The sequence below is a fragment of the Bufo bufo genome, chromosome 4 (genome assembly GCF_905171765.1).
Source record: "Bufo bufo chromosome 4, aBufBuf1.1, whole genome shotgun sequence".
Taxonomy (NCBI): Eukaryota; Metazoa; Chordata; class Amphibia; order Anura; family Bufonidae; genus Bufo; species Bufo bufo.
In genome coordinates, this window is record NC_053392.1 from 151009264 (window position 1) to 151035044 (window position 25781).

Genomic DNA, 25781 nt, shown 5'->3' on the forward strand with positions numbered 1-25781 from the left:
CTGGGTCACTTAACTGTCACTGAACTACCTCAGCATGACCATAGGCTTTGAAAAACCGCCATCGACTGCAATCTCCCAAACGTGCGCACGAGCACAGTCATCACTACACCAAGATTGACGCATAGAGGAATAAAATTTATGTCATGAGTGTGTCAACTATTGACAACTCTTTGCGGTTGTCTAAACTCTATTCCATACACGTCCCTTGATAGGGGACGTAACAGGGATTAAACTGATAGGAATAGTACTACTTAACATACCACTCATATTGGGATTGCACAGTACATTGAACGGCGCACGCGCAGTGCCCCAAATTGGAAGTAAGAGGACCAACCAAGCATCTTTTTCCATCTCCCGGTTCCTAAAATCTATTCCATACACGTCCCCTGATAGGGGACGTAACAGGGATTAAACTGATAGGAATAGTACTACTTAACATACAATCATATCTTGTAGCACAGTAAATTGCAGGGGACTAAAAATAATGAAACCGCAGCACTCTCTTGTCTGATTAATTCCTTTATTCCATCAAATCCATGCAACGTTTCGGCCTGGACGGTCTTTTTCAAACAACTGACAATACATAATTACCAGGCTTAAATACCCTTCTTCTAGGAGGAGCTAACACACATGTCATCATAAATCAAAAACAAATCAAAAATACTCTTAAAACAACAAGGCAAGGCATCTTTCCAAGATTTGCAAATACAACAATCAGCACTTACTTTGGTACACCTGGTGGAGTACTGGTGGGGGTATGTAGGTGGGATATGTACAGTACAGACCAAAAGTTTGGACACACCTTCTCATTCAAAGAGTTTTCTTTATTTTCTATGAAGAAATTCAAAGAGTTTTCTTTATTTACTATGAAGGCATCAAAACTATGAATTAACACATGTGGAATTATATACATAACAAACAAGTGTGAAACAACTGAAAATATGTCATATTCTAGGTTCTTCAAAGTAGCCACCTTTTGCTTTGATTACTGCTTTGCACACTCTTTGCATTCTCTTGATGAGCTTCAAGAGGTAGTCCCCTGAAATGGTCTTCCAACAGTCTTGAAGGAGTTCCCAGAGATGCTTAGCACTTGTTGGCCCTTTTGCCTTCACTCTGCGGTCCAGCTCACCCCAAACCATCTTAATTGGGTTCAGGTCCGGTGACTGTGGAGGCCAGGTCATCTGGCGCAGCACCCCATCACTCTCCATCATGGTCAAATAGCCCTTACTTTCAAAGTTTTCCCAATTTTTTGGCTGACTGACCTTCATTTCTTAAAGTAATAATGGCCACTCGTTTTTCTTTACTTAGCTGCTTTTTTTCTTGCCATAATACAAATTCTAACAGTCTATTCAGTAGGACTATCAGCTGTGTATCCACCTGACTTCTCCTCAACGCAACGGATGGTCCCAACCCCATTTATAAGGCAAGAAATCCCACTTATTAAACCTGACAGGGCACACCTGTGAAGTGAAAACCATTTCAGGGGACTACCTCTTGAAGCTCATCAAGAGAAAGCCAAGAGTGTGCAAAGCAGTAATCAAAGCAAAAGTTGGCTACTTTGAAGAACCTAGAATATGACATATTTTCAGTTGTTTCACACTTGTTTGTTATGCATATAATTCCACATGTGTTAATTCATAGTTTTGATGCCTTCAGTGTGAATCTACAATTTTCATAGTCATGAAAATAAAGAAAACTCTTTGAATGAGAAGGTGTGTCCAAACTTTTGGTCTGTGCTGTATATCATATTCTGGCATGTCAGTGTCCCCTTCATTCCTATGCGATTGCGCAGGCATGCTGTAGCTGGACGTGCGCCTAAACACTTTGAACAGCTCCGTCTCCTGTTTCCCACTGCGTCTGCGCGTCTGAACGGAGATCGCACCTGCGCAGAGGTGCATTCAATTTTGCTCAGGCGCGGACCCACGCAGGCGCACTGGTAGGCTGCTGTCCACAGTCCTGTTGCGCAAGCGCTTGTAACGGAGCCCGCGCATGCGTAGTACTGCATTGTCGGCCGGCGCAATACAGGGCATCACAGTAGTTTGGTCTTCTCCTGAGGAGTGCTCAATGCGCAGGAAATATAGCATCGCATATTGGCACAGAGTCTGGAGTATCTGCAGTGATCTTACTTATCAATCATATGCAGCTATGTCAGTTTGTGTAAATAGGTGCCAGCAAATGTATTGGTTATATTCTATTACCACACAGCCCTCTCTGGCAGTCTGACCAGTTAAAGGAGAAAGCTCCAATAAAGGAAATATATTTGTGTATCACTACAGTAGAGGGATGGGCAAAAGACATGTACATGGACAGTGGTAGAACCACACAGTGATATGTGGCTACCCCTTAGTCCTTAAACATTCAACGCTTAGGGCCACAGTGTGAAGGGGTCCAACCGAGTAAACGGGAGGAGACCCTCTCACACGAATGTGCCCGCCATTGCGTATGGTAAACGTCAAACCCATCATTTTGTGGGGGGACGCGGTTTACCATGTACATCCGACCTTAAGGGGGATACAGGAGACCCATCCCTGGGTCCCCCATTCCCTCAGGGGGTTACCATTCATATCAGCCCAAAATCCCTCTACTAAAGTGAGAGCACATACTACTCAAAAAATGGTGCTAAAGGACTATCTTGAGGGATGTATGTTTGCTGTCACCTAAATCCAAACTAGGCTATGTGTTAAAAGGGGGGTTATTCGGAACTCAATTTAGATCATAGACAACTCCAAACTTTGTGCGACCATGCGTGGAGAGATTGTATCTCCAATAGTGTTTAACTAATTGTCATAATATTCCCAAGAGACTTAGTCCCCAACTTATGTAATTATAGTCAAATTATGTGATCATATTATAGCTATCAACGTCCAATTGGTCGTTTGAAAGGGGGGGTTTTCTGTCACTGTGGCCCTGCCCACCAGACGTCCACTCGGGGTCAAATCTGTTAACGGTGCTGGTTTAGTCTATTTCTCATTTCCTGTGTTGTTTCACCCACATAGAGTAGCCCACATGGGCACTGCAGAGTGTATATGACATATTCTGACTTGCAGGTGTAGAACCCTCTAATTGGGAACCTTTTTCCAGTTCTTCAATGTGTGAAACTGTCCCCCTTAAGCATACTGTTACAGTTGCAACAGCTCAGGCATGGATAGCAGCCTTTATTTTTGATCACAGGTCCTTCATAGCTTTTAGTATCAGCCCTTTTTAGTCTATCCCCTAGACTCCATGATCTCCTATAAGACAAGAGTGGTACTGATTGGAATTCTGCTATATCCGGGAACGTCTCTTTGAGTATGTGCCAGTTAGATTTGAGGACTTGAACAATTCGTCTACTTTGGGTGGTGTGTGTAGAGACAAACGGTATCCTCTTTTTCTTATCGAGTGCACGTTTTGGGCCCAATAGCTCCCTCCTTTGGCATTTTTGTACCCGTTTTTATGCCTATTTACCAAGCTTCTGGGATACCCTCTCTCGTAGAATTTATGGCACATTACATCTAGGCTGTGCTCTGATGTGTCGTCATCAGTGACAATACGTTTCACCCTTAAGAGCTGGCTGTACGGTAAAGACTCCTTCATGAAATCTGGATGATCACTCTGAAATAAGAGCATATTATTGCTGTCTGTGGGTTTAACAAACAGGTCAGTTTTTAACTGGTTCCCATCACTGTAAATTGTCGTATCCAGAAATTGTAGCTGTGTCTGTGATGATACCAGGGTAAACTGTAGTTCCTCATGGATGGAGTTGATGTATTTCATGAAGTCCATCAATTCCTCCAATGTACCCTTCCAAAGGAAAAAAATGTCATCTATATACCTCATCCAGCCTACCACATGTGTATAGTGGCTGGATTGGTATATAATCTCTTCCTCAAATCTGCTCATAAAGATGTTTACATTCATCGGGGCCACATTGGACCCCATAGCGGTCCCACGCTTTTGGATGTAATAAGCGTCTTCAAATATGAAATAATTACGTCAGGACTACCTCTAACAGTGCTAGTATGAAATGTGACTTTTCGTCCTCCATTTTATCCCTGGTCAGGGCCCATTCAATGGCTTCTAGCCCTTTAGTGTGATCAATGCTTGTGTACAAGCTTACCACATCAAATGAGGCGAGGTAGTCCCCCTCGCTGTAATCCAGCTCTTGTAATCTCTGTAAAAAATCAGTTGTATCCTGAACATATGATATAGCAGATGTGGCGTAATTCCTTAGGTATATATCCAGGAAGGTCGCTGGTGAGGAAAAAACTGACCCTATCCCAGACACTATTGGTCGACCCGGGGGATCCTAAATCTGTTTATTCGGATGAAGATATCACAAGAATTCTGGAAGGAGCAGAAGGAGATGGGTCATTCCTGAGCAAACCTACTAAGGACTTGATCAGAAAAAAGTGGGAGAATGAGATGAAGCAATACATCAATCATGAACTGCACATATTCACTCTGAGAGAGTACTATAAAGCAGAGAGAATACCACGTAGACTCAGGTTCCATCTGAGACCTATTCTGTTACCCAGAAACAGTGAATTTTGTACGAAGTTTGCACAGATTTCAAACAGATATTCAATGGACTTGATGCTACTCAACATGGAATACTTACAAAAAGAACTGATCGAGCGCAAAAAAAACATAGAAGGATTGGAACTACAACTCAAGAAACTCATGACGACCCAAGAATACAGTGAAATTAGGAACAAATGGAGAAAGATCTACAGGGATACAGATTGGACATAGAGAAGTCCAAAAGACAGAAATGGTTCCGCGACCAGGATGACTATCTAAAAGGCGATATTTATGGGTCCTATCAGAATGAAAGACCACAGAGAAAAAGGCAACAACAGAAATGAGGTAAAGTACCCAAGCAGAGAAACAGAGATTTCCACAACACGGAATCAGAGACATCAGGAGAAACCAGTGGAGAAGGGAATTTTTTAGGAACAAGGAGGATACAGGAAAGAAAAGACCGGCAAGGAGAGGGGGACGAAAACACCACAGGAAACGAAAAAGACAACACAAGGATTACACGTTCCAGGAAGCCACCAGTGGACCTAAGAACACATTTGAGCCACCAGGAGAAATAGAACCACCGGGCGTGAAGATGGAAAAGAAACAATTAGTGGTAAATATTTCATCTAGTGTTTTAACCCTCATTGAACTCTCTATCTTAGAAAAGGGACTTTCCTTTTGCCCAACCACGGATACTGACTGGTTTGACTATGAAATCGATTTACAAAAGTTTTTCAGACGTATTAAGTAGTGTTGATCACGAATATTCGAATTTCGAATTTTTATTGCGAATATAGGTACTTCGAAAATTTGCGAAAATTTCGAATATAGTTATATATATTCAAAATTTCGAATATTAAAATTTTTTCCGATTTTTTATTATTTTTTATTTTTATTTTTATCAGTACACATGATCCCTCACTGCTTCTAGCTTGTGGGCCAATAAGAAGGCTGCAATATACTTGACTTTAGGAGTAGTAGTGTTTGCGAATTTTGCTCTATATTCGTTTTTTTTGAATATTCGCTATATTGCTATATATTCTTGTTTTAGAATAATACGAATATTCGAAAAAACGAAGTTATAGCAATATAGAGAATATTCGAAAAAAATCTAATAGAGCAATTTAGCTAATATAGTGATATAATCTTCTTTGTCTAATAGTTGTAAGTTGAAAAATTCGCAATAAAAAATTTGAATCCGAAAATTTGCATATTACACAATCATTAACTTTCAGATTTTTGGAGTTAAAAAAAAATTGTGAATTTTCAAATTTGCGAATCTTCGACGAATATTCTGCAAAATATTCGCGAAATATCGCGAATTCGAATATGACCCCTGCCGCTCATCACTAGTATTAAGCTACGGGTGTTCTTTGAAAATAGTGATAACACTGACTCAGTGATAGCAGACCCAACCGGAACCCCTAACACGATCAGACTAAAAGATATGGGCCTCTACCTACGTAGTGAGTTTCAACCCCCAGTATTTAACCAAGCAATATATACATTCATAGACCTGGTCATTAAACATCAGAGTGCACCACGGGAGGTCAGTAATAACATGACACAGGAGGAACATAAAATCCTACGTGGTCTCTGCATAAGGAAAGATATAACAATCAAAAAGGCAGATAAAGGTGGAGCCACTGTGGTAATGGACACTGTGAAGTATAAGGCAGAAATTTTTTGACAACTGAGTGACACTGGAGTTTACCGTAAGGTTGACTCTGATCCTAAATTCGCTATAAAGAGGAGGTTTAAACTATTAGCTGATGATGCCTATGCTACTAATCTGATTGATGAAAAACTACATGAATATCTACTGACTGAACAGCTAGTTACGCCCATACTGTATACCCTACCTAAAATCCATAAAAACCTTTTGGATCCCCCGGGTCAACCAATAGTGTCTGGGATAGGGTCAGTTTTTTCCTCCCAGCAACCTTCCTGGATAAATACCTAAGGAATTACGCCACATTTGCTATATCATATGTTCAGGATACAACAGATTTTTTACAGAGATTACAAGAGCTGGATTACAGCGAGGGGGATTACCTCGCCTCATTTGATGTGGTAAACTTGTACACAAGCATTGATCACACTAAAGGGCTAGAAGCCATTGAATGGGCCCTGACCAGGGATAAAATGGAGGACGAAAAGTCACATTTCATACTAGCACTGTTAGAGGTAGTCCTGACGTAATTATTTCTTATTTGAAGATGCTTATTACATCCAAAAGCGTGGGACCGCTATGGGGTCCAATGTGGCCCCGACATATGCAAACATCTTTATGAGCAGATTTGAGGAAGAGATTATATACCCATCCAGCCACTATACACATGTGGTGGGCTGGATGAGGTATATAGATGACATTTTTTTTCCTTTGGGAGGGTACATTGGAGGAATTGATGGACTTCATGAAATACATCAACTCCATCCATGAGGAACTACAGTTTACCCTGGTATCCTCACAGACACAGCTACAATTTCTGGATACGACAATTTACAGTGATGGGAACCAGTTAAAAACTGACCTGTTTGTTAAACCCACAGACAGCAATAATATGCTCTTATTTCAGAGTGATCATCCAGATTTCATGAAGGAGTCTTTACCGTACAGCCCGCTCTTAAGGGTGAAACGAATTGTCACTGATGACGACACATCAGAGCACCGCCTAGATGAAATGTGCCATAAATTCTACAAGAGAGGGTATCCCTGAAGCTTGGTCAATAGGCATAAAGAACGGGTACAAAAATGCCAAAGGAGGGAGCTATTGGGCCCAAAACGTGCACTCGATAAGAAAAAGAGGATACTGTTCGCCTCTACACACACCACCCAAAGTAGACGAATTGTTCAAGTCCTCAAATCTAACTGGCACATACTCAAAGAGACGTTCCCGGATATAGCAGAATTCCAATCAGTACCACTCTTGTCCTATAGGAGATCACGGAGTCTAGGGGATAGACTAATAAGGGCTGATACTAAAAGCTATGAAGGACCTGTGATCAAAAAGAAAGGCTGCTATCCATGCCTGAGCTGTTGCAACTGTAACAGTATGCTTAAGGGGGACAGTTTCACACATCCAAGAAATGGAAAAAGGTTCCCAAATAGAGGGTTCTACACCTGCAAGTCAGAATATGTCATATACACTCTGCAGTGCCCATGTGGGCTACTTTATGTGGGTCAAACAACACAGGAAATGAGAAATAGACTAAACCAGCACCGTTACCAGATACGTAAATAGCTCGCTGGGAAAAAGAATGAGGAACCACAAAAAATTGAACCACCGGTATCGGAAAATTTTCTAAAATTCAAAAACAATGTTGCGCAACTACGCTTCCGTATCATAGACGGTATACCTCCACAGAGAACGGGAGGGGATAGGGAAAAGAAACTTAAGAGACTTGAGTTAAAATTGATTTTTGAACTCCAAACGCTCGAACCGAATGGTTTAAATAGGGTTTTAAGGATTGGCACTCTTTTCTAATCCAGAAGGAATATTGTGTTCTTCATATTGAATATTACACAATGTCATTTAAGTTCTGTACCTAACCATTGGTTATGATTTCAGAGACTAATATATGTCTTTTTTTTAACAGATTGGACCCCAAGTGGACGTCTGGTGGGCAGGGCCACAGTGACAGAACCCCCCCCCCCCTTTCAAACGACCATTTGGACGTTGGTAGCTATAATATGATCACATAATTTGACTATAATTACATAAGTTGGGGACTAATAGTCTATTGGGAATATTATGACAATTAGTTAAACACTATTGGAGATACAATCTCTCCACGCATGGTCACACAAAGTTTGGAATTGTCTATGATCTCAATTAAGTTCCGAATAACCCCCCTTTTAACACATAGCCTAGTTTGGATTTAAGTGACAGCAAACATACATCCCTCAAGATAGTCCTTTAGCACCATTTTTTGAGTAGTATGTGCTCTCACTTTAGTAGAGGGATTTTGGGCTGATATGAATGGTAACCCCCTGAGGGAATGGGGGACCCAGGGATGGGTCTCCTGTATCCCCCTTAAGGTCGGATGTACATGGTAAACCGCGTCCCCCCACAAAATGATGGGTTTGACGTTTACCATACGCAATGGCGGGCACATTCGTGTGAGAGGGTCTCCTCCCGTTTACTCGGTTGGACCCCTTCACACTGTGGCCCTAAGCGTTGAATGTTTAAGGACTAAGGGGTAGCCACATATCACTGTGTGGTTCTACCACTGTCCATGTACATGTCTTTTGCCTATCCCCCTACTGTAGTGATACACAAATATATTTAATTTATTGGAGCTTTCTCCTTTAACTGGTCAGACTGCCAGAGAGGGCTGTGTGGTAATAGTATATAACAATACATTTGCTGGCACCTATTTACACAAACTGACATAGCTGCATATGATTAATAAGTAAGATCACTGCAGATACTCCAGACTCTGTGCCAATATGCGATGCTATATTTCCTGCGAACTGAGCACTCCTCAGGAGAAGACCGAACTACTGTGATGCCCTGTATTGCGCCGGCCGACAATGCAGTACTACGCATGCGTGGGCTCCGTTACAAGCGCTTGCACAACAGGACTATGGACAGCAGCCTACCAGTGCACCTGCGTGGGTTCGCGCCTGCGCACATTGAAGGCGCCTCTGCGCAAGCTCCGTTCGGACGCGCAGGCGCAATGGGAAACAGGAGACGGCGCTGTTCAAAGTGTTTTGGCGCGCATCCAGCTACAGCACGCCTGCACAATCGCATAGGAATGAAGGGGACACTAACATGCCGCCCAGAATATGATATACATATCCCACCTACATACCCCAACCAGTACCCCACCAGGTGTACCAAAGTAAGTGCTGATTGTTGTATTTGCAAATCTTGGAAAGATGCCTTACCTTGTTGTTTTAAGAGTATTTTTGATTTGTTTTTGATTTATGATGACATGTGTGTTAGCTCCTCCTAGAAGGAGGGTATTTAAGCGTGGTAATTATGTATTGTCAGATGCTTGAAACAGACCGTCCAGGTCGAAACCTCGCATGGATTTGATGGAATAAAGGAATTAATCAGACAAGAGAGTGCTGCGGTTTCACTATTTTTGGTCGCCTGCTTGGAGGACTGGCGTTTAACACCGCGTGCACCACCACATTAAGGTCAGTATACCCTTTAGTGCTGCTACACCTTCTACCCTATACAATCAATTGCACGGCGCATGCGCAGTGCCCCAAATTGGAAGTAAGAGGGCCAACCAAGCATCTTTTTCCATCTCCCGGTTCCTAAAATCTATTCCATCCACATCCACTGATAGGGGACGTAACAGGGATTAAACTAATAGGAATAGTACTACTTAACATACCACTCATATCTGGTAGCACAGTAAATTGCACGGCGCACACGCAGTGCCCCAAATTGTAAGTAAGAGGACCAACCAAGCATCTTTTTCCATCTCCCGGTTCCTAAAATCTATTCCATACACCGGCCCCTGATAGGGGACGTAACAGGGATTAAACTGATAGGAATAGTACTACTTAACATGCCACTCATATCGGGTAGCACAGTACATTGCACGGCGCACGCGCAGTGCCCCAAATTGGAAGTAAGAGGACCGACCAAGCCTCTTTTTTTATCTCCCGGTTCCTAAAATCTATTTTATACACCCCACCGGCCCCTGATAGGGGACAAAATAGAGATTAAACTGGTAAGAACAGATTTTTTTAATTAAAAAAAAAGAGGACAGCCTCTGCGGAGCTGGGTATTTTTTAGCCACGTTACTGAACGCTCATGCACAATGGCTGTAGGCTCATGCGTCCTTTTGCGGAGGTGACAAACCTGATCAGTCAAACCCAAGGCAACATCATCGACCTCATCACATTTGCATTTTTTCTGGAGCGTGCCCTGCGAAGAGTGCTGGATCAGGCCGTAGATGAGCATGAAGAGGAAGAGTTGTGGTAACCATCACCACCAGAGGCAGCCTTGTCGTCATCGATTGCTGGACCTGCGGCAACGCAGAGAGAGGAGTCTGAAAAAGAGGAGTCAGAGGAGGAAGGTGGCTTTGAGGAGGTGGAAGACCAACCACAGCAGGCGTCCCAGGGGGCTTGTTGTCACCTTTCGGGGACCCTTGGTGTTGTACGTGGCTGGGTGGAGGAAGAGACCTTCAATGACGTCAGTGAGGACAAGGTGTCATGGTCTTACCTTCTTGCTGTTCTCCTTCGTTTGACATGTGCTGGCGGCCATCTTGGTTTCTGGGTTTCTTGTAGCCTTCCACCCTGCGGCTCCTCCTTCCCTCTGGGAGGAGCTGGATGCCTAGCTCATATATATAGGAGGTCTGTGGCTTCAGTTCCTTGCTTGGTCCTCCTGTGTTCACATGCTTCTAAGACTGCTGCTGCTTCTGGTTCCTGATCCTGGCTTCGTCTGACTACCCTGCTGGTTCCTGATCCTGGCTTCGTCTGACTACCCTGCTGGTTCCTGATCCTGGCTTCGTCTGACTACCCTTCTGGTTCCTGATCTCTGGCCTCTCAAAGACTCTGCTTCGGTTTCACCATTCGTTTGGACTTTTGCTTTACAGCTTTATTTTCAATAAAGCCTTCTTATTTTCACTTATCTCTTGTTGTACGTCTGGTTCATGGTTCCGTGACACAAGGCTAGCTTAGTATCCAACCTTGTGCAAATGGGGAGTTTGCGGTTGTGCAAAAGGACTGTTTGCGGTGTGTTAAACGGGGAGTTTGGTCTGTCATAGTTTGGTCTGTCACTGTGAAGCGGGCGTAACCCTTACACTACCTGATCGATACAACATCATACCTGATGTTTTAAAGCACGTTATTCCAAACAATTTAGGAATGTTAGGTGATTTATGCCCTTTATGGATTAAAACCCGAATCTGCGTCAACTACGTAATTTTCCATGGGAGTTTTGCCATGGATCCCCCTCCGGTGTTAGTCCCCTTGAAACAACTTTTCCATCCCTATTGTGGCCAGAAAGAGTCCCTGTGGGTTTTAAAATTCGCCTGCCTATTGAAGTCTATGGCGGTTCGCCAGGTTCGCCTGTTCACGAACATTTGCGTAAATACGCGTTCGCAGTTCGCCAACGGAAAATTTTATGTTCGCGACATCTCTACTCTTAAGCACATTTTACTGCCTTTTACATCCCTCTAGCCTTTTCAAGGACTATTTTATAGCCATTTTAATGCAAGAAAGTGCCAATTTATTTTCAATTGTCGGGTGATATTTTACCATTTTTGGCGCATACAAACCCTGCTGAGCCTGGGTGACAGGGGCCTAAATCTCTCAAAATCCTCTGTTCTACTGCTGAGTGACAAGAACCCACTTTTGACGTGAATAAACCCCTGTTGTGCCTGGGTGACAAGGGCCTAAATCTCTCAAAATCCTCTGTTCTATTGCTGGGTGACATGAACCCCCTTTTGCCGTGAATGAACCCCTGCTGTGCCTGGGTGACAGGGGCCTAAAATTCTCAAAATCCTCTGTTCTATTGCTAGGTGACATGAACCCCCTTTTGCCGTGAATGAACTCCTGCTGTGCCTGGGTGAAATGGGCCTAAATCTCTCAAAATCCTCTGTTCTATTGCTGGGTGACAAGATCCCCCTTTTGCCGTGAATAAACCCCTGCTGTGCCTGAGTGACAGGGGCCTAAATCTCTCAAAATCCTCTGTTCTATTGCTGGGTGACATGAACCCACTTTTGCTGTAAATGAACCCCTGCTGTGCCTGGGTGACAGGGTCCTAAATCTCGCAAAATCCTCTGTTGTATTGCTGGGTGACATGAACCCCCTTTTGCGGTGAATGAACCCCTGTTGTGCCTGGGTGACAGGGTCCTAAATCTCGCAAAATCCTCTGTTGTATTGCTGGGTGACAAGAACCCCCTTTTGCCGTGAATGAACCCCTGCTGTGCCTGGGTGACATGGGCCTAAATCTCTCAAAATCCTCTGTTCTATTGTTGGGTGACATGAACTCGCTTTCGCCGTGAATGAACCCCTGCTGTGCCTGGTTGACAGGTGCCTAAATCTCTCAAAATCCTCTGTTCTATTGCTGGGTGACAAGAACTCCCTTTTGCCTTGAATGAACCCCTGCTGTGCCTGGGTGACAGGGGCCTAAATCTCTCAAAATCCTCTGTTCTATTACAGGGTAACATGAACTCCCTTTTGCCGTGAATGAACCCCTGCTGTGCCTGGGTGACATGGGCCTAAATCTCTCAAAATCCTCTGTTCTATTGCTGGGTGACATGAACCCTCTTTTGCTGTAAATGAACCCCTGCTGTGCCTGGGTGACAGGGTCCTAAATCTCGCAAAATCCTCTGTTGTATTGCTGGGTGACATGAACCCCCTTTTGCGGTGAATGAACCCCTGTTGTGCCTGGGTGACAGGGGCCTAAATCTCTCAAAATCCTCTGTTCTATTGCTAGGTGACATGAACCCCCTTTTGCCGTGAATGAACCCCTGCTGTGCCTGGGTGACAGGGGCATAAATCTCTCAAAATCCTCTGTTCTATTACAGGGTAACATGAACTCCCTTTTGCCGTGAATGAACCCTTGCTGTGCCTGGGTGACAGGGGCCTAAATCTCTCAAAATCCTCTGTTCTATTGCTGGGTGACATGAACCCCCTTTTGCCTTGAATGAACCCCTGCTGTGCCTGGGTGACATGGGCCTAAATCTCTCAAAATCCTCTGTTCTATTGCTGGGTGACATGAACCCCCTTTTGCCGTAAATGAACCCCTGCTGTGCCTGGGTGACAGGGTCCTAAATCTCGCAAAACCCTCTGTTGTATTGATGGGTGACATGAACCCCCTTTTGCCGTGAATAAACCCCTGCTGTGCCTGGGTGACAGGGGCCTAAATCTCTCAAAATCATCTGTCGTATTGCTGGATGACAAGAACTCACTTTTGCCGTGAATAAACCCCTGCTGTGCCTGAGTGACAGGGGCCTAAATCTCTCAAAATCCTCTGTTCTATTGCTGGGTGACATGAACCCCCTTTTTCCGTGAATGAACCCCTGCTGTGCCTGGGTGACAGGAGCCTAAATCTCTCAAAATCCCCTGTTCTATTGCTGGGTGACATGAACCACCCTTTGCTGTGAATGAACCCCTGCTGTGCCTGGGTGACATGGGCCTAAATCTCTCAAAATCGTCTTTTCTATTGCTGGGTGACATGAACCCCCTTTTGCCGTGAATGAACCCCTGCTGTACCTGGGTGACATGGGCCTAAATCTCTCAAAATCCTCTGTTCTATTGCTGGGTGACATGAACCCCCTTTTGCCGTGAATGAACCCCTGCTGTGCCTGGGTGACAGGGGCCTAAATCTCTCAAAATCCTCTGTTCTATTGCTGGGTGACAAGATCCCCCTTTTGCCGTGAATGAACCCCTGCTCTGCATTGCTGACAGGGAAATTAATTTATTGAAAACATCTGTTACTGATCGGAAGATGCGCGACTACAATCGCACGCTGATGATAGCATTCCCACCTAACAGTGGGGGCACAGTGGAAGCACAAGGCGAAGGCAGAGGAGGATGAAGAGGTCGCCAACGCAGCTGGGGCACCACCAGCACCTGAGAAGGCAGGGTTAGCATGGCCAAAATGTGGAAAAGCTTTGTCAGCCTTGGAGGTGCTGACCTGCCCTGCAGCCAGTGTATAGTGTGAAAGTGTGTTTAGCACAGCAGAGAGCATTATCACAGGCCGCAGCCAATGTGGACAAGCTTACCTTTTTTTTAAATGAACCAGGCATGGATCCCACAGGACTTGTCCGTACCTTGTGCAGAATAGACATTTATACCAGCCTCAACCATCCATTCTTGTACTCAAGTGCACTTATTCATTGTTTTATTTTGTTATATGTCCCAATATTTTTAAAAATAAAAAATAACACAAATCAGTGTTGGCTACCTATTCCTCCTTCACCGCCGCTTCCACCTACACCGCCATGTCAACCTATCCACCGCCTCCTCAACCTCCTACTCCTAGATCCAGATTGTTATTATTAATTTTTCTGTATTTTAGGTTATTTTAAGTCATTTCACTATCCACATTTGTTTGCAGAACAGTTGTCATGCTCTTAAGCACATTTTGTTGCCTTTTGCAGCTCTCTAGCCCTTTCCAGGACTATTTTAGAGCCATTTTAGTGCCCAAAAGTTCGGGTCCCATTGACTTCAATGGGGTTTGGGTTCGGGGTCAAGTTCGGGTCCCGAACCCGAACTTTTTTTCAAGTTCGGTCGAACTCGTCGAACCCGAACATCCAGGTGTCCACTCAACTGTAGTCAGGAGTAATTCTTGACCATTGCTCTTTACAGAACTGTTTCAGTTCAGCAATATTCTTGGGATGTCTGGTGTGAATCGCTTTCTCGAGGTCATGCCACGGTATCTCAATCGGGTTGAGGTCAAGACTCTGACTGGGCCACTCCAGAAAGCGTATTTTCTTCTGTTTAAGCCATTCTATTGTTGATTTATTTCAATGCTTTGGGTCGTTGTCCTGTTGCAACACCCTTCTTCTGTTGAACTTTATCTGGTGGACAGATGGCCTTAAGTTCTCCTGCAAAATATCTTGATAAACTTGGGAATTCATTTTTACTTCGATGATAGCAATCCGTCCAGGCCCTGACGCTGCAAAGCAGCCCCAAACCATGTTGCCACCACCACCATACTTCACAGTTGGGATAAGGTTTTGATGTTGGTGTGCTGTGCCTCTTTTTCTCCACACATAGTGTTGTGTGTTTCTTCCAAACAACTCAACTTTGGTTTCATCTATCCAAAGAATATTTTGCCAGTACTGCTGTGGAACATCCAGGTGCTCTTGTGCAAACTGTAAACGTGCAGCAATGTTTTTTTTGGACAGAAGTGGCTTCCTCTGTGGTATCATCCCATGAAATCCATTCTTGTTTAGTGTTTTACGTATCGTAGATTCACTAACAGGGATGTTAGCATATGCCACAGACTTTTGTAAGTCTTTAGCTGACACTCTAGGATTCTTCTTCACCTCATTGAGCAGTCTGTTCTGTGCTCTTGCAGTCATCTTTACAGGACGGCCACTCATCAGGGAGAGTAGCAGCAGTGCTGAACTTTCTCCATTTATAGAATTTTTTTTTACCGTGCACTGATGAACAGCAAAGCTTTTGGAGATACTTTTATAACCCTTTCCAGCTTAATGCAAGTCAACAATTCTTAATTGTAGGTCTTCTGAGAGCTCTTTTGTACGAAATATCATTCACATCAGGGAATGCTTCTTGTGAAAAGCAAACCCAGAACTGGTGTGTGTTTTTTATAGGGCAGCTGTAACCAACACCTCCAATCTCATCTCATTGATTGGACTCCAGTTGGCTGACACCTCACCCCAATTAGCTCTTGGAGATGTCATTCGTCTAGGGGTTAACATACCTTTTCCGCCTGCACTGTGAATGTTTACATGGTGTGTTCAATAAAAACATGGTAACATTTAATTATTTGTGTGTTATTAGTTTAAGCAGACTGTGATTGTCTATTGTTGTGACTTAGATGAAGATCAGATCACATTTTATGACCAATTTGTGCAGAAATCCATATAATTTCAAAGGTTTCACATACTTTTTCTTGCAACTGTATACCCCTGCTCTACCTAGTAGACAGGTTTATAAATTTCTCTAATTTATCTGTTACATAGTTTGGTGACATTCACCAATTTCTGGCTATGATATACCCCTGCTCTACCTAGTGGACAGGTTAATAAATTTCACTAATTTGTCTGTTAAATTGTCAGGTGAAATTCACCAATTTATGGCTGTGATATACCCCTGCTCTACCTAGTGGACAGTTTAATAAATTTCACTAATTTGTCTGTTACATTGTCGGGTGAAATTCACCAATTTTTGGCTGTCATATACCCCTGCTCTACCTAGTGGACAAGGAAATAAATTTCACTAATGCTCACTAGACCACAGAGCTTCCTGGACAGTTTATGTTACTTTTTGAACCACCTCCTTGACCTGAATTTTCCTGCTTTTGGTTTGACCAATCAGATCTGTGTACAACCTATTTAAGGAAGACCATGTCACTTCCTCCCTTGCCAGATTATTGAGCTATCTCAGCCGTAGTCTTGCTTCAGTCTCTCAGTATTTGTCTGCTAACCTGCTCGTGAACCGAACTCTGCGTCCATCGACTACTCTCCTGCCTCATCCTGAATCCTTGTACCTGCCATCTCGAGTACAGAACTCTGCCTTCATTGACTACTCTCCAGCCTCATCCTGAATACTTGTACCTGCCATCCCATGTAACGACCCAGGACTGCCTGACTACTCTCTTGCCTTCCTTGTTCTTTGGCACTCATCTACCACGTGGACCGTGGATTACGACATCGGGAATAAGGAACTACTTGCAATCAAGGAAGCTTTTTCGGAATGGAGAGGGGGCCACCATTCCCGTGACCGTCTTGACTGATCACAAAAACCTTGAGTTTCTGTATAACGCCAAAAGATTATCCTTCAGACAGGCCAGATGGAGCCTGTTCTTTTCTCGTTTTAACTTTATTATTACCTACCGTCCAGGTTCTAAGAACGGCAAAGCAGACGAGCTGTCCAGAATGTTCTCTGACTCCTCCCAAGAAAATAAGAATTAAACCACGATCCTGCCTGAAAGAAACTTCTTGGGGGCCACCCATTCGGGGGATTTATGGAAACTAATTAAAGACGGATATCAGAGTGTCATGGTCTTACCTTCTTGCTGTTCTCCTTCGTTTGACATGTGCTGGCGGCCATCTTGGTTTCTGGGTTTCTTGTAGCCTCCCACCCTGCGGCTCCTCCTTCCCACTGGGAGGAGCTGGATGCCTAGCTCATATATATAGGAGGTCTGTGGCTTCAGTTCCTTGCTTGGTCCTCCTGTGTTCACATGCTTCTAGACTGCTGCTGCTTCTGGTTCCTGATCCTGGTTTCGTCCGACTACCCTGCTGGTTCCTGATCCTGGTTTCGTCCGACTACCCTGCTGGTTCCTGATCCTGGCTTCGTCTGACTACCCTGCTGGTTCCTGATCCTGGCCTCGTCTGACTACCCTTCTGGTTCCTGACCTCTGGCTTCGCAAAGACTCTGCTTCGGTTTCGCCATCCGCTTGGACTGTTGCTTTACAGCTTTATTTTCAATAAAGCCTTCTTATTTTCACTGATCTCTTGTTGTACGTCTGGTTCATGGTTCCGTGACATTAGGACCAAGCCATGAATTCTGACGGTACAGGGCCATCCTCGCTACCCACGCTGGTTGCCAGACTTGATCAGCAGGATCACCTGTTGGGTCGGTTCGCTGTGGCGTTGCAAACCCTGCTTGAACGCACGGCTCATTTCGCTCCCGTTGCCGATGGGTCGGTTGTCGCTCCTGGGCCCGCTCCTACTGCCGCTCCGGTTGTTGCGCCAGAGTCTACCCCGACACCTGTTGTTGCACCTGCGGTGTTTCGGGGTATGACCGGTTCTGCCCCTCTTCCACAGCGCTTTGGGGGAGAGCCAACTCAGTGCCGAGGTTTCCTTAACCAGGTGGGCATTTATTTCGAGTTGCTGCCACATGCCTTTCCTACTGAGAGATCAAAGGTGGGCTTCTTGATCTCGCTGCTCTCGGACAAGGCCTTGGCCTGGGCCAGCCCTTTATGGGAGAACAACAATCCGGTGGTTGCCGAGTTTTCCGGTTTTGTTGCTTCTCTTCGGAAGGTATTCGATGTGCCGGCTCGTGCTGCCTCTGCTGCGAAGCTCCTTATGTCCATCAGACAGGGTTCACGATCCGTAGCTGAATACGCCATTGAGTTTCGTACCCTGGCAGCAGAGGTGGGCTGGAATAATGAGGCTCTGGTCGCTGCTTTCTCTCATGGTCTCTCGGATGCCTTGAAGGATGAGGTTGCAGCTAAGGACCTACCAGTGGAGCTCGAGTCTCTTATTTCTTTCCTGATTTTGATTGACACCAGACTCAGGGAGAGACCTTCCTTTAAGGAGAGCCTGCGGAGGTTTTCTAACAGATTGGCGCCTATGTTTGCTGTCCCACCCGTGCCTCCCTCTCCTCCCACGCCTCCTGGGGATGACTTGTCTGGGGGTGAACCCATGCAGCTGGGGTTTGCTCGCCTGTCCGAGAGGGAGAGGGTACTCCGGAGACGCGAGGGCCGATGCATGTACTGTGGTCTCGGTGGGCATTTTCGGTTGGCATGTCCGAACCGTCCGGGAAACGCTCGCACCTGAGATCCTGTCGGGGGCAGATCTTGGGTGGAGTCTCCTCGTCCCCGGTTTCCCGTGTTGACAAACCACTGATCACTGTTGTCCTCTCTTGGGTCGGGGGCTCGGTGACGACCCAGGCGTTGGTGGACTCTGGTGCTGGTGGTTTGTTCATTGATAATGTGTTCGCTGCCGCCAATTCCATTCCTCTGCAGGCTCGAGGTTCCCCACTGGCTCTTGAGGCGATAGACGGCAGGCCCCTTCTGCCGCCACACGTGACTCATGAGACCCTTCCAGTGGGGATAGCCATTGGTGCCGTTCACAGAGAGTCGGTCTGCCTCCAGGTTATTTCGTCTCCACACTACTCGGTGGTCTTGGGGTACCCCTGGCTCCGGAAGCATAATCCGACTTTCGATTGGAGATCGGCCGAGATCCTCTCGTGGTCACCGCAGTGTGGGGCTAGTTGCATCCATGGGTCTGTCAAGTTGCTGTGTACTTCCTCGGACTCTCTGTTGCCTCCTGAATACGAGGAGTACCGGGATGTATTCGATAAGGTGCGCGCGATTGCCCTACCTCCGCACCGCCCATACGATTGTGCCATAGAGTTACAATCTGGTGCCGTTCCTCCTCGTGGCAAAGTCTATCCACTGTCGGTAGCGGAGAATGAGGCCATGGAGGAGTACGTGAGGGAGGCGCTTTCACGCGGACACATTCGCAAATCCTCGTCCCCGGCAGGGGCTGGATTTTTCTTTGTGAAAAAGAAGGGCGGTGAGTTGAGGCCTTGCATCGATTACAGGGGTCTCAATCGCATCACGATCAAGAACGCTTACCCGATACCCTTGATTTCCGAGCTGTTCGATCGCCTTAAAGGGGCCACGGTCTTTACCAAACTCGACCTGAGGGCGGCATATAACCTGGTAAGGATCAAGGCGGGCGATGAGTGGAAGACCGCGTTTAACACCAGGACCGGTCATTATGAATCCTTGGTTATGCCCTTTGGGTTGTGCAATGCGCCCGCAGTCTTTCAGGAATTCATCAACGATGTTTTCAGTGACCTGTTGCAGCAGTGTGTGGTGGTCTATTTGGATGACATCTTGGTATATTCTGAATCCATGGAGGCCCACATTCTGGATGTCAGACGAGTGTTGCAACGGTTACGAGAGAACAAGCTGTTCGGTAAGCTTGAGAAATGCAAATTTCACCGATCCCAGGTAACCTTCTTAGGTTACATCATTTCCGCTGAGGGGTTCTCCATGGATCCTGAGAAGGTTTCGGCTGTCTTACAGTGGCCCCAGCCCAGTGGTCTTCGTTCCCTGCAGCGCTTTTTGGGCTTCGCCAATTATTATCGGAAGTTCATCAGGGACTTTTCCATGCTAGCCAAGCCTCTCACGGATCTGACCAGGAAGGGCAGTAATTCCCAGGTCTGGCCGCTCGAGGCCATCCGAGCTTTTGAGGCTCTAAAGTCCGCCTTTGTGTCGGCTCCGATTCTGTCGCATCCCAACCCTGGGTTGCCCTTTGTCCTCGAGGTGGACGCGTCTGAGACGGGAGTAGGCGCCCTTCTGTCTCAGCGTAGAACACCAGAGGGTCCTCTGCTTCCTTGTGGGTTTTACTCCCGGAAACTGTCTTCCGCGGAGTGCAACTATCAGATTGGTGACAGGGAGTTATTGGCCATCGTGCAGGCCCTTAAAGAATGGAGGCACTTGCTCGAGGGTTCGGTGGTTCCGGTCCTCATCCTGACGGACCACAAGAATCTGACCTACCTTTCTGAGGCCAAGAGATTGACACCACGTCAGGCCAGATGGGCTCTGTTCTTGTCACGTTTTAATTACGTGGTCTCCTACCTACCCGGTTCCAAGAACATCAGGGCGGATGCCTTATCACGGCAGTACTCCGAGCTGTCCAGGGAGGAGTCGATTCCGACTTCGGTCATACCTCCGAATCAGATCTTGGCCGCCATTCGCACCAGCCTGACCTCTCCCCTGGGTGAGCAGATTTTGGCGGCTCAATCTGGTGCTCCCTCTGGGAGACCCAACGGCAGATGTTTTGTGCCTGAGGAGTTGCGCACTCGGTTGTTGCGAACCTACCATAACTCCAAGACCGCGGGGCATCCTGGAAAGAATCAGCTGTCCTGGGCTGTTTCACGTCTGTTCTGGTGGCCTTTCCTACGTTCCGACATCGCCGCATATGTAGCGGCATGCTCCGTTTGTGCCCAGAGTAAGTCCCCTCGGCACCTTCCGTTGGGCCTTCTGCAACCCATAGCCACCGGGGAGCGCCCATGGTCACACCTGGGGATGGATTTCATTGTGGACCTCCCTGCATCCCGAGGCCATACGGTCATTCTCATGATTGTGGATCGGTTTTCCAAAATGTGCCACTGTGTTCCTCTCAAGAAGTTACCCTCTGCACAAGAGTTGGCCACGATTTTTGCCAGGGAGGTCTTCCGGTTGCACGGTTTGCCCAAGGAGATTGTGTCATATCGGGGGAGTCAGTTTGTGTCCAGGTTCTGGCGCGCCTTTTGCTCCCAGTTGGGGATTCATCTCTCCTTCTCCTCAGCCTACCACCCTCAGTCCAATGGGGCCGCAGAACGATCCAATCAGGCCTTGGAGCAATTCCTTCGTTGCTATGTCTCCGATCACCAAGACAATTGGGTTGACCTCCTGCCTTGGGCTGAGTTTGCCAGGAACACGGCGGTGAACTCTTCCTCTGGGACGTCTCCCTTCATGGCCAATTATGGGTTCCAACCTGCCGTGTTACCGGAGGTATTCTCTCCCCAGGATATTCCGGCTGTGGAGGATCACCTTTCCGTCCTACGTGCTTCTTGGGTACTGATCCAGAAGTCCCTTGAGGTCTCTGCGCAGCGCCAGAAACTCCAGGCTGATCGCAGACGAGCGCCTGCTCCTTCCTACCAGGTCGGAGACCGTGTATGGTTGTCCACCCGCAACCTCAACCTTCGAGTGCCCACTCCCAAGCTGGCGCCTCGCTTTGTTGGTCCCTTCCGAGTGCTTCGCAGGGTAAACCCGGTAGCCTATGCCCTTGCGCTTCCTCCTGGCATGCGGATCTCCAACGTGTTTCATGTCTCCCTGTTGAAGCCACTGGTGTGTAATCGTTTCACTTCCTCGGTTCCTCGGTTCCTCGGCCTCGTCCGGTCCAAGTGGGTAATCGTGAGGAGTATGAGGTGAGCAATATCCTGGACTCACGCCTGGTCCGCGGTCGGGTGCAGTTTTTGGTCCATTGGCGTGGTTATGGTCCAGAGGAGCGTTCCTGGGTTCCCTCCGCAGATGTCCATGCTCCTGCCTTGCTCCGAGCCTTCCACGCACGCTTCCCTCAGAAACCGTTCTTTACTCCGCAGAGGAGGGGCCCTTGAGGGGGAGGTACTGTCATGGTCTTACCTTCTTGCTGTTCTCCTTCGTTTGACATGTGCTGGCGGCCATCTTGGTTTCTGGGTTTCTTGTAGCCTCCCACCCTGCGGCTCCTCCTTCCCACTGGGAGGAGCTGGATGCCTAGCTCATATATATAGGAGGTCTGTGGCTTCAGTTCCTTGCTTGGTCCTCCTGTGTTCACATGCTTCTAGACTGCTGCTGCTTCTGGTTCCTGATCCTGGTTTCGTCCGACTACCCTGCTGGTTCCTGATCCTGGTTTCGTCCGACTACCCTGCTGGTTCCTGATCCTGGCTTCGTCTGACTACCCTGCTGGTTCCTGATCCTGGCCTCGTCTGACTACCCTTCTGGTTCCTGACCTCTGGCTTCGCAAAGACTCTGCTTCGGTTTCGCCATCCGCTTGGACTGTTGCTTTACAGCTTTATTTTCAATAAAGCCTTCTTATTTTCACTGATCTCTTGTTGTACGTCTGGTTCATGGTTCCGTGACACAGAGTGACTTTTTTCTTAGCCACCCCACTAGTGAGGTTAACCTTCACTTCAAGGATGGTTATTGGATCAAACCGGATCATCAACTATATGTTCCCAAAATAGCTCGACTTGAAGTCCTTAAACTGGCTCATGATTCCAAGTTGGCCGGTCACTTGGGCATAAAAAAAAATTAAGAACTGTTATCTCGTTCCTTCTGGTGGCCCAATTGTAAAGGGGATGTGAAGAGGTATGTTTCTTCATGTTTGACCTGTGCGCACTACAAGACGCCACGTTCTTCCCCTCTGGGATTATTACAACCACTTCCGGTTCCATCTCACCCTTGGGGCTCAGTCTCTATGGACTTCGTAAAATAAAGTACAAATTCTGTTCAAGTATCAAACTCTCTAGCGCTGCAAAATCCTGGACACAAGTGAGCAAAGTCCATACAATGAAATAGAAGGAAAAATGGATTGCGCTGCAGGAGGGTATACTAGAAATAATCAAAGTCACAAAGTTATTTTCTTCCTATGTAAAATCTTCAGTCAAAAGGATTCATCCATGTACACCAAACACAAACTGGGATGTAGAATTCTGAAATAAAATAGAGACCGCACGATGGTGTAGTAACTTCAAACAGAGTGCAACCTAAATACAGGTTATACTCACAAAACTCAGATGGTAATAAGTATAGAGAGCCGGCTCAGCGCTGTCAAGGACCCAGGAGCTGCACACCTCAGATGCGGTTCACCAGACCCGACGGACGAATAGAATCTTAAATCATTTCCACAGGCACAGGCTGGATCTCCAGGTAAAAACCACTTAGGCAGAATGTCAAACTTTGCACTCCTCAGCGTCTCAGAAGGAAAGATATCAGCCAATGGTGAAGTATATACCACAAGGTAGAATAAAAATGGATTTATTATACTCACAAACAACAAAGGTTTTGGAGCAAATTTAAAACAGGTACAAAGTGCCCGACCCGGGTTTCGCCATAATGCTTCGTCTGGTGCGTATGTTTCCTAATTGCATGCAGCTGAATAAAAAGGATCCTGAAGATCCAAAGTACCTCCCTTAATGGGCGTCATGAAACTTGTAACAAATATAGACCACTACTAAAATATATAAATAGACACACAAACATGCTGCCACTCCCGCAAAAAAACGGGTAAACAACATGAAAGATTATAATTGCTAAAATAGTTTTTTTCCTAAAATAATTTCTTTAAAAAAAATAAAATAAATAAAATAAATAAATAGACCCAAATAGATACAATCATCTCTGGACCAACACCTTTCTATCATAAAAGCACAAACCTCTTATAAAAACATCCTCAGTTTAAACTATGCAAGCATTCACATCGCATTCTATATTAAGACCCTGGGGTTGGATGGTGTTTAAAAGAAACATCCATTCCACCTCCGGACCAGCTCAATACCGGTAAAAAGGAGCCCTCTGGGATTTTTATGGTGGTGGATTTTAAAATGAAGGGAGACACTATGGGTCTCCAGACCTTTCTTAATATTTTGAATATGTTCTTGCATACGGGTCTTTAAACTACGTGTGGTTCTACCCACATATTGGAGGCCACAAGGGCACTCCAACAAATATATCACACCGACATTATTGCATGACAGATTGCCTTTTATTTTAAAACTACTACCTATTCTTTTATTAGATACTACGGAGTCAACACAAATTTTTCGATCTTTAAAGATGCGGTTTTTGCAAGGTATGCAAAAACCGCACCATGTGAATTTACTCCTATGCGCAATGGGATATTTTTTATTGGTAGCAAAGCTAGCGCTATGTACTAACTTGTTAGTTAGATTGCTAGCTCTTTTAAAAACTAAAAAAGGTTTTTCTGGGAGATCCTTATTCAAAACTGGATCATTCTGAAGTATGTGCCAATTTTTATTAATCATTTGTTTAATAAAACCCGCTTGGTTATTATATTGTGTTATGAACATATATCTGGAATCTTTCTTTTTTCCTTCACTATTTTTATCCTCACTTCTTATATCACCTATAGTCGGGGTAATGTGCCGCTTGTCTTCTATTGCTTTTATACAGTCATCTAAAAATTCTTCTTGGTATCCTTTTTCAAGGAATCTGGTTTTGATCATTCTTCCCTGTTCCTTATAGTCTTCCAATTTGGTACAATTCTTCGATATCCGTTGGAACTGACTCTTGGGGATATTTCTGAGCCAAGAAGGATGATGGCAGCTTTTTAATTCTATATAGGTGTTAACATCCACAGCTTTAAAAAAGGTTTTGGTTTTGAGCCTATTGTCCTCAAAAAAGATAACTAAATCCAAAAAATCGACAGAAATGTCACTAATATGGCTGGTAAACTTGAGGTTGAAAAAATTCTTGTTAATATCAACTATAAAGGACTCAAGCCCCTCTTTTTCACCTGACCAGATAAGGAGACAGTCATCGATGTATCTGCGCCAAATTAAGAGGCGCCCCTTTCCAAGATCTTTGTCGAGGATTGTGTCTATTCTCTCCCTCTCCCACATGGTCATGAATAAATTTGCCAGACTTGGGGCGAATTTCGCCCCCATCGCCACGCCAGAGTGCTGAAGATAGAACTGGTCATTGTGAAGGAAATAATTGTGAGTGAGGCAGAAAGTTACACAATCCAGAGCAAAGTCTTTTTGTGCTGTCCCCATTAGTATATCATGGTCAAGTGCCTCTTTCACTCCCCTTATACCTAAATCCTGCGGTATGCAGGTATATAAAGAGGAGACATCAACCGTGGCTAACCATATAGTCCCTTGTAGTGATCCTATATCTTCAATCAAACTAATGACACTAGCAGAATTTTTCAGATATGATGGGGCCGTAATAACATGTTTTTGCAAAAAATAATCAATGTATTCTGAGACTCTACTGTTCAGGGAATCTATCCCTGAGACAATGGGTCTCCCAGGAGGGTGTATGGGATCTTTATGTATTTTCGGTAGGAAATATATAACCGGCGTAACCGGATTTTTAATAGAAAGATATTCAAATTCTTTTTTGTTTAGAACATCACTCTCTAGACCTCTCTTAAGTATAATGTCAAGTTCTTTCTTGTAGACATTTAATGGGTTATTTTTGAGTACCAGATAAGTGTCTTTATCAGACAGTAATCTGTTCATTTCTGACGTATACTGCTTTACATCCATAAGAACCACCCCCCCTCCCTTATCAGCAGGTTTTATGACAATTTGTTCATTTTTTTCGAGTTTTTTCAGAGCCTCTTTTTCTTTATAAGAAAGATTGAGTTTTGTTGATTTACTATTG